This window comes from Fukomys damarensis, unplaced genomic scaffold (assembly GCF_012274545.1).
Source record: "Fukomys damarensis isolate Sample0158 unplaced genomic scaffold, DMR_v1.0_HiC HiC_scaffold_19, whole genome shotgun sequence".
Taxonomy (NCBI): Eukaryota; Metazoa; Chordata; class Mammalia; order Rodentia; family Bathyergidae; genus Fukomys; species Fukomys damarensis.
In genome coordinates, this window is record NW_022900931.1 from 42,648,049 (window position 1) to 42,664,328 (window position 16,280).

A 16,280-nucleotide genomic window follows, 5' to 3' on the forward strand; every position below is an offset into this window, starting at 1 on the left:
GAACTGCACAGGAGACCCTGCCTCAAAAAATAAAATAAAATAAAATAACAAAAAACGAGTCCTGAAAGTGTTGGGGATCTGTAGGAAAAGCAGAAATACAAGAGCTGGAGGTTCCGGGTGTGGTGGCACACATTTGTAATCCCAGCACTCCGAGAGGCTGAGGCAGAAGGATTCCAAGTTCAAGCCCAGGCTGGACAATTTAGCAACTTGATGAGACCCTGTTTCAAAACTTTTAGAAGTACATACTAAAAGGTAAGAAAGTAACTCGGTGAAAAGGCACTGGGTTCTCTAGTACTGAAAAAGAATTTTTTTAAGTTGATATGAAAAGGTACCCTAACTCTCAAGACTTCCTCAAGTGCTTGGAGTTCCGACTGCAAGGCTCTAGCTGACAAAGCTAGGGCAAGTTCCGCATCCACAAAACTAAAACAGTGACAGAGAACTGTGAAAGACCTTCATACTCAAGTAGCTACATACAACGTGTGGACACTCGGAAAGTGTTATCCAGAGCATCATGCAGGGTTCCCACGAAGACAACTCTGAATCAAGAAGGAAGACAGGCACACTTGGGCACAGAGAAAAGAATAAAGGATTTCAGGATCTCCTGGGTCCCAAACCTGGTGAGGGCAGGAGAGCCCACAACACACCCTCCCCATTATTCTCGAAAGCAATAAGCACTGAGGGGTGGGGCAGAGAAACCCTGGTGCTCTTGGCTGAGGGCTGACGTCCCGGGTGCAGGCACTGAGGTGAGGCGGGAACATCTCAGGTCTGCAATGCCTTCCGGATAAAGATCCCGGCTGCAAATGCCAGGGTGAAGGAGGGATGGAGAAGAAACACCTCAAAGGATCAGAAAGCAGACATAATACCTGGTTTACTTTATTAAAAAATGAAATATATATTTGGGGCATTTCTTTTTTCCCCATGAAGAAAAAGAAATGTCAAATATGCCTAACAAGTTAAGGGTAGGAAATGTAACAGTGGAAGGCAAACACAGGTGGGCATCAAAGTAACAGAGATGCGTTTGCTGGCTCACGCCTATAATCCTAACACGCAGGAGGCTGAGGTGGGAGAATCCTGAGTTTGAAGCCAGCATGGACTACACAGGGAGTTCAAGACCAACCTGGACTGCAAAGCAAGACCCTGCCTCAAAAAAACAAAACTCAAAATGAATAAAACAAAAAAATTAACTAAGATCTATCTTTCACCAAAGTGTTCTCCAGCACTTCGCCACTTCCAGTTAGATCCAGGGGACAATTAGATCATCAGCTGTTACCCGACACGCCTGGCACAAGTCTATAGGTGTAGAACCTGTCCTCGGTGACAGACAGTCCTGTCAAGCTGGAAACACAGGCCCCAAGCCCACACTGGGGCAAGATGGGGATGACGGCATTGACACAAGCCACTCACAACAAAAGGGCACCTTGGAGGAAAAGAAACCAGGGCCAGGCCGGCAGGAGAGGGACAGCCTTGGGAATATGACAACTGCAGGAAGGCCGTTTCGACGCCTCAGAGACGTGTCTAACCCTAACCCTAACCCCAGAGCGTGGGAACACTTGCAGGGCCATCTCCTTCCCAGCCGGGTTTGTCCACAGAGCCATCTGTCCTTTTTCCTTCCCTCCCCGCTGTCCTTGGTCCAGGAGATGACAGGCAGGGTGCTCACCCTGGAGCCTTTAGCAAACCACACCCTGGGGTCCCTTTTTAATAAATATGGAGGGAACAGGGCACAAAGCTAGAACGGCAGCTTTCCCGGCGTGGCTCTGAGCCCCCTCCCTCTGCTAGGGAACCTTCCAGGGTTTGAATTAAACCAGACTGCACTGGACTGGGCTCTAAGGTCACTCCTACAACCCACGCCCAGTTTCAGGAAAAACACAGGGACATAATATCAGAGTTCCCAAGTGTTCAAAAAGAAGCAGAGGTAGGCTGGGGATGTAGCTCAGTGGTGCTGCCTGTGCTTGCCTGGCAAGTGCAAGGTCCTGAGCTCAATTCTGGATACCAAAAAAAAAAAAGCAAAGGTAAAGGAAAGAGGCTGCAGCTCTGTGCCTGTGCGTGAAGCCAGGAGAGGGAGGAGCAGCAGAGAACAAACCACTCCTGCTACCCTGGGGCGTATTCTCAGATCTCCACCTTTAGAGAGATCCAGAAATCCAAATAACAGGGGGAAAGAAACCTTGCTCTTGACTTCTCAGACAGCCTGCTGGCCTGATAGAGCCTCTCGGGGCTGCCCAATACATACAGCCCTGTCTCAAGCTGAGGAAGGCGCCTCCTCTTGCAGTCTGCACCATTAACCCCAGTGAGGCGTCCTAGACCTGTCAATCCACCTGACTTCCTGAGTTACAGGTATGGGACCCGATGAGGCCCATGGGAGGCCCACGTTCTAGAGGCTGACTCACCCACCGCTCCCTACTCAGCAAAATTTGGTCGAGGCTGGAAGAAAAACGTGGAACAGCACACAACACAGGAACAGAAAGGATGAGAAACTACAGGAACAAGAAAGCCCTCCGCAACTCATCCCAAGCGTCTGCAGGTTGCCCACATTCCTTCTCTATGACACTCTCCAAAGGCGGCCACACTCCCCAAAAGTTTAGAGCCGGGGGGGGGGCAGTTTAAGCAGAAATTAATTTCTTGTTCCTCTACCTGTGCTGGATGATCTTGTCATTAAGGATCAAACTATAATCGGTGCCCAAGCACTGGATCCTAAGGCCTCCTCTGTTCCTCTTCCTCCCATCTACTTCTCTATCTCCGTGGCCCATGGCCCTGGTTTCTGGATTCCCCACCTGCTTCCCAGACCTGCAACCCACAAGTCTGCCATGCACTATGCCAAGACAACGTTTCCCCTCCAGTCTGGACTCCCAGACCAGTGCTCTCCACCGTTCACCCGCAGGCACCTGGGATTTTCAGAACTACATACAGCTCCTCCCATGCCCCTCTGCCCTCCCGCACGCTGCGTAATCTGTACCAAGGAAATCAGTACTGATGTCCAACTGTGAGAATCTGCCTACTCCTTTGGCTGGGTGCATTTGTAGGAAGCCTCTGCTCTCCCCTCCGATCACCCTTGCTCAGTTTCCATGATCACTGACTCGCCTCACACACTGCGCTCATTTTATACCTGTAGCTAGGAAATGCCATCCACGCGCTTTCCACACATTTTCTGACAGTAGTTAGGCCACCTTGCCTACACGTGACACCTGCCTAAAGCCTGGAAGGGTAGCTAGTGTCAAAAAGTAACCGAAGCCTGCAGGCCGTGCACCCCTAACCCCAAAATCATCCATCTGCAAAGGCCAAGGTTCCTCCCAAGTTTAACCCCCACTGATCCTAAGACTCCAGACTGCTTACAAACCAATACGGTACACCTAAGCACCTAAGGAGAAAAACAAGCAAATCGCCCAACAAAACTCAACCTCTCAACAACCTTTAGTTTTACCTAAAATCTAAGGCCTATCAACAACACCCCAATCACGTACATCAGTTCAGAACAGGTAAAATGTTAACATGAGCACGACGTGAAAACATCAACTCTCAACTTAACCAAAACTGGACAGTCACATCAGAAAGAGGTGTAGGAAGGGGAGATGTCAAATTAAAACCTGACCTAAAAAGAAAAGGCCGCCCCTATTTTCTGACCAGCACTTGTGGACACTGGACAAGACCAGTTGGTGCCACTTTTGGATGTGGCGGGTCCCCCAAGGATGTGTAGGTGGCAATGCTGGGGCAGGCAAAACCTTTAAGAGGTGGAACAAACTCTTACATATTGAGGGGTGCTGCCCTCAGGAGGGATTATGGTCGTTCTCACGGGATCCTGTTCACTCCTATAAAAGTTACTAGAAAAGAGCAGGACCAGCGCCTCCCTGCTCTCTGGTTTTCTGTCTTTCCATGCCATCTCTCCCTCTCACACTTTACCACAATGCCAGCCACCTTGTGGCCCTTAGCAGAAGCCAAACTGATGGGGCCACTCCATCTTGGGACTTTCAGCCTCCAAGAGTACAAGCTAAACACATACCTTTTCTTTATACATTACCTAGTCTCAGGCATTTTGTTATAGCAACAGAAAGTAAATCAAGTCAGTAACCAAAATGCTCAAAATTCCAAAGGAAGTATATCCTTGGTTACTCAGGAACATTAGCTGGCTTGCTTTTTTTTTTCAGAAGTTTTTTTGAGACAGAGGGTTTTGCTATCTAGGCCAGGCTGGCCTCGGACTCACAGAAAACCTCTTGCCTCAGCTTCCTTAGTTTGGGATTACAGGTGTTAGGTACCATTAGCTTTCTTTATGGGAGATGCCCTCATCTAAAAGTCAACAGAAAACAGATGCCAGCAGCCACCTGAAGGAGCCCTCGCTCCCCCAGGATATTGCTGATGAGTCTAAACTGTTTCCTACTTCCCAAGGAGACTGACATTTAGCAAATCTATAACAAGCTCAGATCCCATTAATCATTACAGTCAAGATAATGCCACATCTCAGGGGACACAACCCCCCAAGGAGTTATAGGGGAAAAAATGCTTCCCAAGGAAAGAGATGTTTATGTTAAAGGTACTATATCTGTGCATACACGAATAGATGTTATTGAAAAGGAATTATGAAACAAATTGTTGTAACTGTCCTCTGAGGAAAGGTGATCTAAGATACAGAAAAAAATGACGGTCCCAGAGTTCCCACTCTGGACTTCCTACAGAGAACGTCCTCTCTGATCACCAAAATGTGTGGTGCTTTCTCCCCTACAGCAGCAGACAATTCTCTATCAGACCCCAGGCGGGCACCCCTCACAGCATCAGGGCCACTGATGAAGTGAGGCTCAGGCCCACTTCTCCCTGGCGGTGGGGGGGATCAAATTTCCAACCTTCTGATTACATGGCTGGTTCCCCTGACAACCAGCCCCATCCTGAGGCTTTCCAGGAGCCCACCAAGAGCTGGCTTGTTAGGACCAAGGATGCTCATCACAGGCATGGTGGTGCACGCCTGTAATTCCTGAACTCAGGAAGCTGAGAAGGAAGATCATGAGTTTGAGGCCAGGCTGAGCTCCAGGCTCCAGACCCGGTCTCAAAAAAAAACAACAGAAAAAGGAACAGAAGATGCTCCTGTCACCTAGGAAATTCCCAGGGAGTTAGGAGTAGTTATCCCAGGAAATTACGAAGGTCTTAGGGGCCCTGTGGCAGGACCTCGGAGAGTGTAGGAGGGTGGCAGAGACCAAACAGTGAAAAGATTGTTCTAGCATCCCCACCAACACCAAGTTTTAAGACAGACACAGTGGTGCACACATGTGATCTAGCACCCAGGGACACTGGGGCATGAAAAAATCACTAGCGCAATTGCTACCAAGGCAACTTATCAAGAGTCTGTCTCAAAATAAGATTGGGGGGGGGGGCACTGGGGGGTATCTCAGTGGGATAAAAGGAACAGAAGATGCTCCTGTCACCTAGGAAATTCCCAGGGAGTTAGGAGTAGTTATCCCAGGAAATTACGAAGGTCTTAGGGGCCCTGTGGCAGGACCTCGGAGAGTGTAGGAGGGTGGCAGAGACCAAACAGTGAAAAGATTGTTCTAGCATCCCCACCAACACCAAGTTTTAAGACAGACACAGTGGTGCACACATGTGATCTAGCACCCAGGGACACTGGGGCATGAAAAAATCACTAGCGCAATTGCTACCAAGGCAACTTATCAAGAGTCTGTCTCAAAATAAGATTGGGGGGGGGGGCACTGGGGGATATAGCTCAGTGGTAGGAGTGCCCGAGTTTGATACCCAGGAGCACAAAAAGAAAAAGTTAAGACTTCTGTGCCAGGAACCAGGGTACAGAGCCCAGGTGAGTATTTCTTATTATGAGACAGTATCATGTGTGCTGAAGGGGTCTATTCAGGTAGAGAAGTGGCAGGAAAAATAGGGCAGAATGTGGCCTGACACTCCAACGGTCTGCATATATCACTTCTGAGTAAGAAAATGTGGCAAAATGTGATCAAAGTTTTTCTTTCTAAATAAAAGCCTGGCCCACCTCTCAAAAACCCTGCAGGCCAACAATTTCTTGAAATTTAAACATCTGCCCCCCGCGCTCAACAGGAAAGCAATGGTTTCTGCTATAAACCAGAGGTGATTTCAAGACTTTTCCAAGAACTACAAGGGACTAACTTCTCAGAGTTCAATTTCTGACGTTACAATGGCGGGGGGGGGTCCCCCAAGTTGAATCCCACACAACCCAATCCCACTTTCAAGGCAAAAAAAACAAAACAAAACCCTCGATACGTTCACTCAGGACCTTCTGAGCAGCTGCTGCACTCCGGGCACCATGGGTACAAGAAATAAAAGGCCTTAAAACTGTCTCCTGGGAGAATAAAGAAGTAAAGAGCACAGGGGTGGTAAAGGGCGAAGCCCCAGGATGGGAGGGGAGGGCAGAGAAGGGCACCGAAGGACAGACGAAGAGCGGTGGCCGGGGAACAGGAGGCAGCACGTCCAGCATGGCAGCCACCACAGCACAGGGGCGGGGAGCTCTGAGGGCTGCAGACTGGGAAGGGGACGCAGGCACGTGGGGAGTGACAGCAGTCAGGCCGGGAGGCTAAGCCTGCTCTTGGCTGGCTGGGAGGGAGTGCTGCCGGCCAGACTGAAGGCAGAGAGCCACCGAGAACCCCACGGGAGCGGCAGGCATGACCACGGTTGCATTTGTTAAAAGAGAACGCTCTGGAGGAGGCCCAGCCTGACACTGGGAATCGGCCACTGCAGTTACCCAGGCAAGAGCGGACAGAAGCGGGCTGGAGGGGAAGGGACGCCAGGAGAAAATCAGAGTAAGGCCGACCGTGCCCGCAGACTGCGTGGGTGTGGGGAGTCGTGGAAGGGCCAGAGAGCAAAAGAGGCAACAGTGACCTGTGCGTGATAGAGAGTAATAGGCAGTGCGGCAGGTCTGCGGTGGGGCTGGCATCGTCAGGAGTCTCGCTCTGGGCAGATACAGTCCACGAGCACCGGGCGGATTGTCTGGGGACAGCTGAACAAAGGAGAAAGGGCGCGTAACTGCTCAGAGCCACTACCAAACGGAGGATCCAGGGTACAGAGAGGGACAGGACCAGAGAGCCAAGAAGAGGCACAGAGCACACAGGAAGCCAGCCAGCCCAGAGTAAGAAACAAAGAAGCCTCCCGGTGCAAACAGGCACTGCCCAGCGTTACAGCGGAGTGCAAAGGCATCGACAGCTTCCACAGGATCCAGAGCCTGGCTGACTGTCAGCGACTTCAGCAAGAAAAGCTTCACCACAGCCGTTCACTTCGCCGGTCCCTCTTGATCCGTGGCAGCACACGCCGACTGCACCACTTCTGCGGCGCTTCTCACACCTTCCACAATCACACTGAAGCCCTCTCGAGGCGAGAGGCTGGGGGAAAAAAAGGGTAATGCGTCGCAGCATCCTGAAACCTAGAACTCAGGTGCAACGAGCCAGCCAAGAGACAGGAGGAGATGCGCAGGACACCAGAAAGGGAGCGCCACTGGGTCAGCGTAGAGGACATTTAGTAAACCCCAACCCAGCGGGCAGGGGCGAGGCTGGATTCCGGGTGAACAGACAAGTCAGACACTGTGCAGCCAAGGCCCTCGGCTTTCAGGAATGCACTGCCACATCCCAGCACCTCCCGAGAGCCCACTGCTCACTGTGAGTAACCAACAGAGTCCCTGAATGAAGGGGACCCGCTCCTTCGCTTTCGGGAGCAGGAAAGGGCAGAAGCTCCAGGAGACATCGGATCCCAGGCAGAGCGGGAATTCCCAAGGCATATGGAGACCGCTTTCCTGTTTACATGTCTCCTATCCAAGCCTGGCCTCGAGAGCCACTGAGATCTTGTGGCAGAGCTAGCAGATGTGCTAGCAGAGAGAGAATCAGGAAGGAGCTGGCGGGAGGACCGGCGGCGGCGCTGGCACTTAACACAGATGTGTCCAGTCTGGGATCCTGCCCTGAGCTGTACTTGTAATCTGCACTCTGGGATGTCTCCTACCTTCAATTACAGGTTTTTAAAAAAAGGTAACGTTAATAAACTGCTTTTCCTTCCCCTCAATGACCCACTATAAAACAAGTTGTTGGAATACCGTGGAAAAAAAGGTCTAACTTAAGTACAGAAAAAAATAGCTAAAGCAGAAAACAAAGTGGTAACAGGAGAACAAGAACACTGGGAAGTCTGCCAGAAGACAGAAGGTACCCGTCACCTGACTCCTTGTGGGCCCACCGCCCCAAGTAACCAATGTGACCTTCGTCGGCGAGATCTCGAGCTAACTACCTTATCCACATCACGAGCCCCGTTCCAGGATGCCTCCGGGAGCTGGGCCAGTTAGAACTGGAGAGCAAGACCGGCCAAAGGCAGATGGAGAGGAGTTACTGAAAGAGGTCTGTTGGCTATGAAGGTAGGTACGATGGCACACACACCACAAGTATGAACCCAGCCTGGGCAACTCAGCAAGACCCTGTCTGAAAATTTTTCAAAAGGTCTGGAGATGTAACTCAGGACAAAGGCCTTGGGTTCATTCCCCAGGAGGGAATGTGCAGACTTCCAGTTTCCTACTTTCCACAAAATTAAAAGAAGCCAAGAGTGACAAAATGACAAGCTTGCTGATTCATAAAAACCTATAGGTTCTGACATAAAACTGTAAAGTAAAAACTAAGTGACCTTAATATAACAAAACTGCTATGTCATCTGCCTCTCTATAAACAGGTTCCTCAGTTTAGACAAATGAAAAATCTTACTCTAAACCAAACAGGAACACTTCAGAGCCAAGAAATCACTGGAGATGCAGGTCTTCATCTACCTCACAGAAGCGCTTTTCTCAAAATGGAGAACAGCCAGGCGTGGTGGTGGCAAAGGAAAGTTTTCCCACTCAGGAGGCTAAGGCAGGAGGATCAAATATTCAAGCCCAGACTGGGTAACTTAAACATAAAAAGGGCTGGAGATGTAGCTCAGTGGTAGCAGTATCACTGCAATCAATAGCAAAACTGCCAAAATTCTCTCGATGGTTATGAACACAAATATGTTTGACCATCACACTCCAAAGCCAGCGCTGCTGCCACCCGACTACGATGAGCTCTCTCTAGCCGGGTGTGACAGGCGCTACAGGTTATGCCCGCCTGTAATCCCAGCATTTGGGAGGCTGAAGCAGAAGGATCACCATGAGGCCACCTGGGCTACACAGTGAGACCCTGTAGAGGGGGGGGGGAAAGCTCGCTCTACACATCATGAGACCAGTTGCAAAGACAGCCAGGCGTGCTGGTGTACACCTGTAGTCTCGGGATGAGGGAGGCTGAGGCAGGAGGACTGCCCCAAGTTCAAAGCCAACATGGGCTACATGATGAGTTCAAGGCCAGCCTGAACTACACAGTGAGACCCTGAGGAGAAAGTCCTGGGGAGATCTGCAGCCCAGAGACCTCTGCAGGACAGGCAGATAGCACGGGCCTTGCTCCCCAGCGGTCAACCTTGGGGGAAGAAAAGGGGGCAAGCATCAGGCCAGCTGGCACGCACATGGCCTGAGGAAAGCAATACAGAAGCAAGGCAACAGCTCACACACACAATGCTTGGGCTTTGGCCACGTACGGGCCATAAAAATTCTTAGCAAAAGCCAGATGGGACAGGAAAAGTTCCCACTGGTCACCTGTCCTATGAAGTACGGACAATTCCAAGTGGGCTTCACAGGAACATTCTCACATTTTCCTGACAAATAATGGCTTTAAACAAGAGAGGGTGGGGGAAAGTAATGCTTTGGAAATAAGCGTTTGCTTGGAAATAAGCCACTTGGCAAAGCAAGACTGTTTTCACCCTCTCCTATTGTTCAAAATCCTCAAGGCATACATTTAGAACGATTGCCCCCAATCTGATCAAAATACTGCCTGAAGAGGGAAAGAAAATTACTGCCTGGAAGCCTAGTGCTTCCCATCATCTGTGTATTTCTTCAGGTCATTATAATACTCCCTCGGCTGGCGATGGCACCTTTATGATTACAAACACTGTGCCTGGCTTTCTCTCTGTGAATTCCCGTTAGACTCTGGCATGAGTGTGAACTGAAAGGTGGCTATTATTTGTTGTCAACACATACCATTTTTTGTCTTTTTAAGAAACCTAGTCTTGGCCGGGCGTGGTGGCACACGCCTGTAATCCCAGCTCTCAGGAGGCTGAGGCAGGAGGATCCCTACAACTTCGAGACCAGCCTGGGCTACATAGTGGTTTCCAGGTCAGTCTCAACTACATAGTGAGACCCTGTCTCAAAAAACCAAAAAAGAAAAAACCAAAACAGAACAAAAACAAAAAAGAAACCTAGTCTTTCCCTCTTTACTTTTATATAATTTTGAAATCACTTACTAGACTAGTATGGCAGTATGTCACTTTTGAAAAGCTTTGACCTACTACTGTTTTTTGTAGTACTGAAAGAAAATTAAGGCTTACTGAAGTCATCCAGTTATCTGTGACAAAGTTATCTGCAAATGTTTCCCGTTAAGCAACTCTGCTGCCAAAAACTAAGGCTACACCCCTATTGGGGGTGGGAACACGTGACTTGTAAGTACTGCGAATGATGACTTTCTTTTATGGGGATCTTGCCATGGGGTTACTTTTTTAAATATGACAATCAATAAAGACTAAACTTAGCTGGGCATGGTGGCACACACCTGTAATCCCATCACTCGGGACGCTGAGGCAGAAGGATCGCTGTGAGTTCAAGACCAGCCTGGGCTACATAGTGAGTTCCAGGTCAGTCTCAACTACATAGTGAGACCCTGTCTCAAAAATAAATAAATAAATAAAAGACCCAACCATTCAGCTTTATCATCAAAATCAGTATTACCAAGGTTCCTCAGGATAACTGCACACTCCTGTGATCCCAGCAGGCAGGAGGCCGAGGCAGGAGGATCCCTACTAGTTCAAGGCCATCCTAGGCTACACAGTTGAGTTCAAGGGACATGGTTTCACCTCCTGCCTTGCAAGCACAAAGTCCCAAGTTTGATCCCCAGTACCAAAAAAAAAAAAAGTAACAGTGAGTTCAAGGCCAGCTTGAACTACATACACAGTGAGAAAATCACCAAAGTTATCCAAGAGTTGATTATGCTTTTCAAATTATTTAAATAAAATGTTTTAACAAATATTTTAATTTTTTGAGACAGGGCCTCACTCTGTAGCTCAGGCTGGCCTTGAACTCACTGTGTAGCCCAGGCGGGCAACCTCATGGCAATCCCCTTGCTTCAGCCTCTGAGTGCTGGGATTATAGACGTACACTACCACGCTTTTAAGAAGGAGCTTCCTGTTAAATTACATTTCTAAATATTTCATTGTTCCCATCCCTTCATACTTGCTGTTTTTGTATTTCATACTTATCTGTGGATTATAAATCACATATATATATGATCAAATGCTTTGATAAGTCAGTTTAGTGATTAAAAAATGGTCTAAAGAGCAAGAAAATATATACACATCTATTAAAGAATCATAGGCTGGGGATTTAGCTCAGCGGTGCTGCTGGTGCTCAGTTCGATCCCCAGTACCAAAAATAAATAAATAATCATTTTTAAAAAGAACATTCATAAACCTCTTTTGTTGAAATACAAAATTAAGACAAAAAGTAGATAGGGTAGCACACATCTGTAATCCCAGCACCCCCGAAGCGGAAGAAGGAGGCTCACAAGCCTGAGGCAAAGGTAAGCAACTTAAAACAATGTAGCAAGATCCTGTCCTAAAACAAAAAGTAAAATAAAGCTCAGTACAAGGCCCTGGGTTCAATCCACAGCACCCAGAACCATGATGGAGGGCGGGGGATGACTTTAACTTGAAAGGATTTCAAAACTTTGAAGAGAATTCCAATCACAACATCCCAGTGCTTACTGGCCAAAAAAGCAGCTCAGGCCTTCAGCAGCGGAACTCCCAGGTGCAATCTGTCTGCCTCCCAGGCCCCACGTGAGAGAAAGACTGCTCAAGGAAACGGCAGCAAGCCGGACACCCAAGCTCTCTGTCTGTACAGTGGGCTGAAGTCAGGGACCAGCCCGGGTGAGTTTAAAACGCTGAGAATAAAGCAGCGGGAAGATCATGCTCCGCCCTGACTGCTACTCCTGCTGGCTGTGGCACCGGGAGCCAGATGAGAGGACTCCAGGCCAAACCAACAGCAGGGCTGACTGAGACCCCCTGGGCAGGGGAAGAAGTGGGCAGCCTGGGTGGGCTGGAATGGACAGAGCAAAAGGGGCAGGGGCAGCAGGGCAGCAGGACTCCCGGGAGAGGCCAGGTCCCCTGGCTGGGGGCCAGCCACTGGGGCAGTGGGGCGGGTGATAGAGGCACAGGGCACATCTGAAACACTCCCCAGCAGATGAGCCAGGGACAGCCCGCCCCTCCGAGGGGATGGCAATTTCCACTCCTGTCCTGTAGGTAATTACTCAGATGCCGACCCATCTCCCCTAAGGAGAGCCGCAAGGAGTGGTCGTTGTGTGTAGGACAGTTCGGAGTGGGTACAGAAAGGGAAATTCTGAGTCCCGGTCTCAACGCTGCCACATCCGAAGCTCTTGTCACCTTTTCCAGCCTTTGTAGTTCAGGGACTAGGAAAAGATCTGCCTGGCCAACTTCAATAGGAAAGATAATCAGATTCTCTGAGGATACATCAGCCTGGTGCGACAAACAGTTAAAACCCTTTAAGTGGTGAGGTGGCAAACATCTGTAATTCCAGGCACTTGAGAAGCTGCAGCAGGAGGGCCACAGGTCAGAGGCCACCCTGGACAATTCAACGAGACCCCCCTCTCAAAACAAAAAGTAGAAAGGTCTGAGGATGTAGCTTCAAGCTCTCTGGATTCAATCCCAAACAAATCTGTTAAGTCATAAAAACACTCAGGACAGACTTTCTTGTCTATTTCCTTCTACCCTGATTTCCCCTTGGTCCCAAACATGTAAATAATGTTACAGTATTCTCTTACAGAACCTGAGTAACAAAGAAGCAGTCAACAAACAGGCACAAGACCAGGCAAACTGGTCAATCTATGAAAGCGCAAGAGAAAAAAAAATAATTCTGATGAACAAAACTCCCTGGAGAAAGTAATATCCACAGTCCTAGCACAGCCCATTCCTGAGAGGGTGGCAGACAAAAGTACTGGTGAAGAAAGTTTGTAAATTATCTTTGTGAAGCCAGGCATGGTGGCGCATGCCTGTAATCCCAGCACTGGGGAGGCTGAGGCAGGAGAATCACTGTGAGTTTGAGACCAGCCTGGGCTACACAGTGAGTTCCAGGGTAGTCTCAACTACATAGTGAGACCCTGTCTCAAAAAACAAAACATAAAAAAAAAGGCAGGAGGATCAAGGTCAAGCCTGAGCTATGTGGGGAGTTCCAAGCTAGCCTGAACCACAAAGCAAAATCTTCCAAACACACAAAAGGTAATACTGTGCTTGTATACGTTTGCCTGTGTAGAAAAATACAGAGCGAGGCCATATCTGCGGGCCAGGGGGATTCGCACTGTGCTGTACTCTGCAACGGGGAAGTCAAGGTTTCCAAAAGGAGGATGACAGGGCAGGACCGCTAGGAAGGCACAGCAGAGAAGACCCAGGCTGTCTGCGCCAGCCAGACGTGGGAATAACAAAAACGAACAGAGAGGAAACGGCACCTAAAAGCAGGGATACAGACACTCACAAAGACGTTTACTCTGGTTGGTTTTGTTTCTTTCGTTATTATCTCTAGTGGGAGGAAACAGAAGAATCTGGTTTTTAACAAGGATCAGAATAACTTTCACAACCCACCACAATGTCAAGATGAGTTTTTTAACAACGATTCACCTCGGCAGCCTAGCAAAGTTTACTCTGAAATTCTAGTTCATCTTCATCTACAAAACAAACTGGAAAAAAAAGTGATACAGAGGGTTACTATCACTATCTTGCCTTCTATGACCAAAATCATTCATTCAGTCTGAGATAAAATACTTGTACTCTGGCAGACACCACATTGAGACAAATGACAGCCACACAGGAAAAGGGCCCCCTGTCCCCCAAAAAACTACTATTGGGGGGGTGTTGAAACAGGGTCTCACTATGTAGTTGGGACTGACATGGAACTCACTACATAGCCCAGGCTGATCTCAAACTCACAGCGATCCTCCTCCCTCAGCCTCCCGAGTGCTGGGATTACAGGCATGCGCCACCATGCCCGGCAAGAACTACTTTTTCTTACGAAGGAAGGACAGGAGAAAGAAAAAACAGTCAAAACCTGCACTATAGGGCAACAGGGCATACAGAGCAATCTGTATTTCCACTTTCTTTGGAGTAAGCTGTGAAGTCCACGACCACTCAGGTCTCTCTCCAAGTGGGCCCCTCAAGCTGACAGTGTAAACCTGGGTCCAAGCAACACTAGAATATCTAGTCCTAGCTCTGCCACCAACCACATGACTGGAATAACCTTATTACCTAAGGTTTCATTTTTACCACCTACAAATGATGACAGGCAGGCATGGTGATGCATGCCTGTGATCCCAGGATTCAGGAGGCTCAGACAGGGTCACTCCAAGTTTCAAGACCAGTCTGAAGTACATAGGGAAAGCCTGTCTCAAAATAAAACAAAACAACGAAAAATGAGACTGCATGTGTAGGCACTGGGTTCTATTCTCAACATGGTAAAAAACAGTGATGAGGGCCGGGAATTTAGCTCAGTGGTTCTGCCGCCTGCCTCGCAAGCACAAGGACCCAAGTTCAATTCTCGGTAACAAAAAAAAAGTGATGACTACCTAATTCGAGAGCTCTAAGGTTCCCTCCATCTCAAAAACTGTCAGTTTTTGATAGCTCTCTAAGACTTCTTGCAGAGATTTCAAATTGACTTGCTTCAAAGCTGGGTGTAGTGACCCTCCTAATCCTAGCAGTGTGGGAGACTGAGGCAGGAGACTCACACATTCAAGCCCAACCTGGACAATTTAGCAATTTAGTGAGATCTTGTCTCAAGATTAAAAATTAAAGCCAAGCATGGTAGCCCACACTTGTAATCCCAGCATTTGGGAGGGTGAGGCAGGAGAATGGATAGTTCCAGGCCAGCCTGGGCTACCCAGTGAGTTCAGGGCCAGCTCGAAGCACAAAGTGAGACCCTCCTCACAAACAAACAAATTAAAAAGGGCTGGGAATGTAGCTCAGTGGGAGGCCCTGGGGTCAGTCGCAAGGCACGTGGGGGGGTGGCAGGGAGGGGACACACAGCACTCACTTCCAATTCCTTGGAGGAATGGCACGAAAGGACTAGAACAATAAAACCAAGATAAAATTGCAGGAAACTGAATGCAATGTGGAATTACAGAAGTTGCAGGGCTGCTCTGACCTTTTTAATACCAAAAAAAAAAACAAAAACAACAAAAAAACAAAAAACCAGGGCCGGGGATATAGCTCAGTGGTGCCTCCGCCTGCCTCGCAAGCGCAAGGACCACAGTTCCATCACCGGTGCCAAAAAAAAAAAAAAAAAAGATAAAATAATCTTAAACAGGGACAAAGTATCACATGCCCAAAATGTACCACATGCTCTAAATCCTACGCTCTTCTCCCTTTAGACCGGGAGTCCACGCGGTCCCTACATGAGGAACACAACACGCGCTATTATCAATGAGAACAAGTGCTGGGTGGAAAACACACCAGGGAGAAACTGGGTTGTTTTGCCTTTCTGGGTCTCAGGTTTCACCTCTATGGTGACTACATTATTTAGGGAATCACCCGGGTCATTTTGTTTCTAAATGTTCCACTCAGCTGCAAGTTTGTCTCTTCCTCCACTAGGAGGACTGGAGTTCGGGGTGACTTGGGGACTTCAATTATATTCTGGGCATCACTCTTGGGAATACAGCAAAGAGCAAAACTGGATCCCATACTAGGAATACGTTCTAGAAACAAGGGGGCTTCCAGAAAGGACTAGCATCCTGGTTTCACTTTGAATTACTAGAAAGAACTAGTGAAGAACACTGTTGCAACTTACCAAAAAAAAAAAAAAAAAAGCACTTAACCTTAAAAAGCAAACGGATCCTAAACTTCCGGGCCCTAAAGGTAGAAGCGAGGTATGAGATGGATTTCCTGTAGTAAGAAGTTGCCCTGCGCCGGCCGCGTCTGAGCCCCCGGGGCCCCAGTCTTGCAGACTAGGCGGGGAAAATGCAAAAGCAAAATGGAGGAGGGGCCTCGCAGGAGGCGGCTCGGAGCGCCAACCTCGTGGCTCGCTCCTCATGGCGCCAAGCAGCCTTCCTGCCTCGCTCTGCCTCGCAGCCTCGCCAGCCTGCGCGGTGGCCGGGGCCCCCAGTGAAGTTGGAGACGGCGTCCAAGGTGGGGGAAATCAAACGGCCGCATCTCAAAGGCAGTTTAGGGAGCAAAGAAAGAAACGC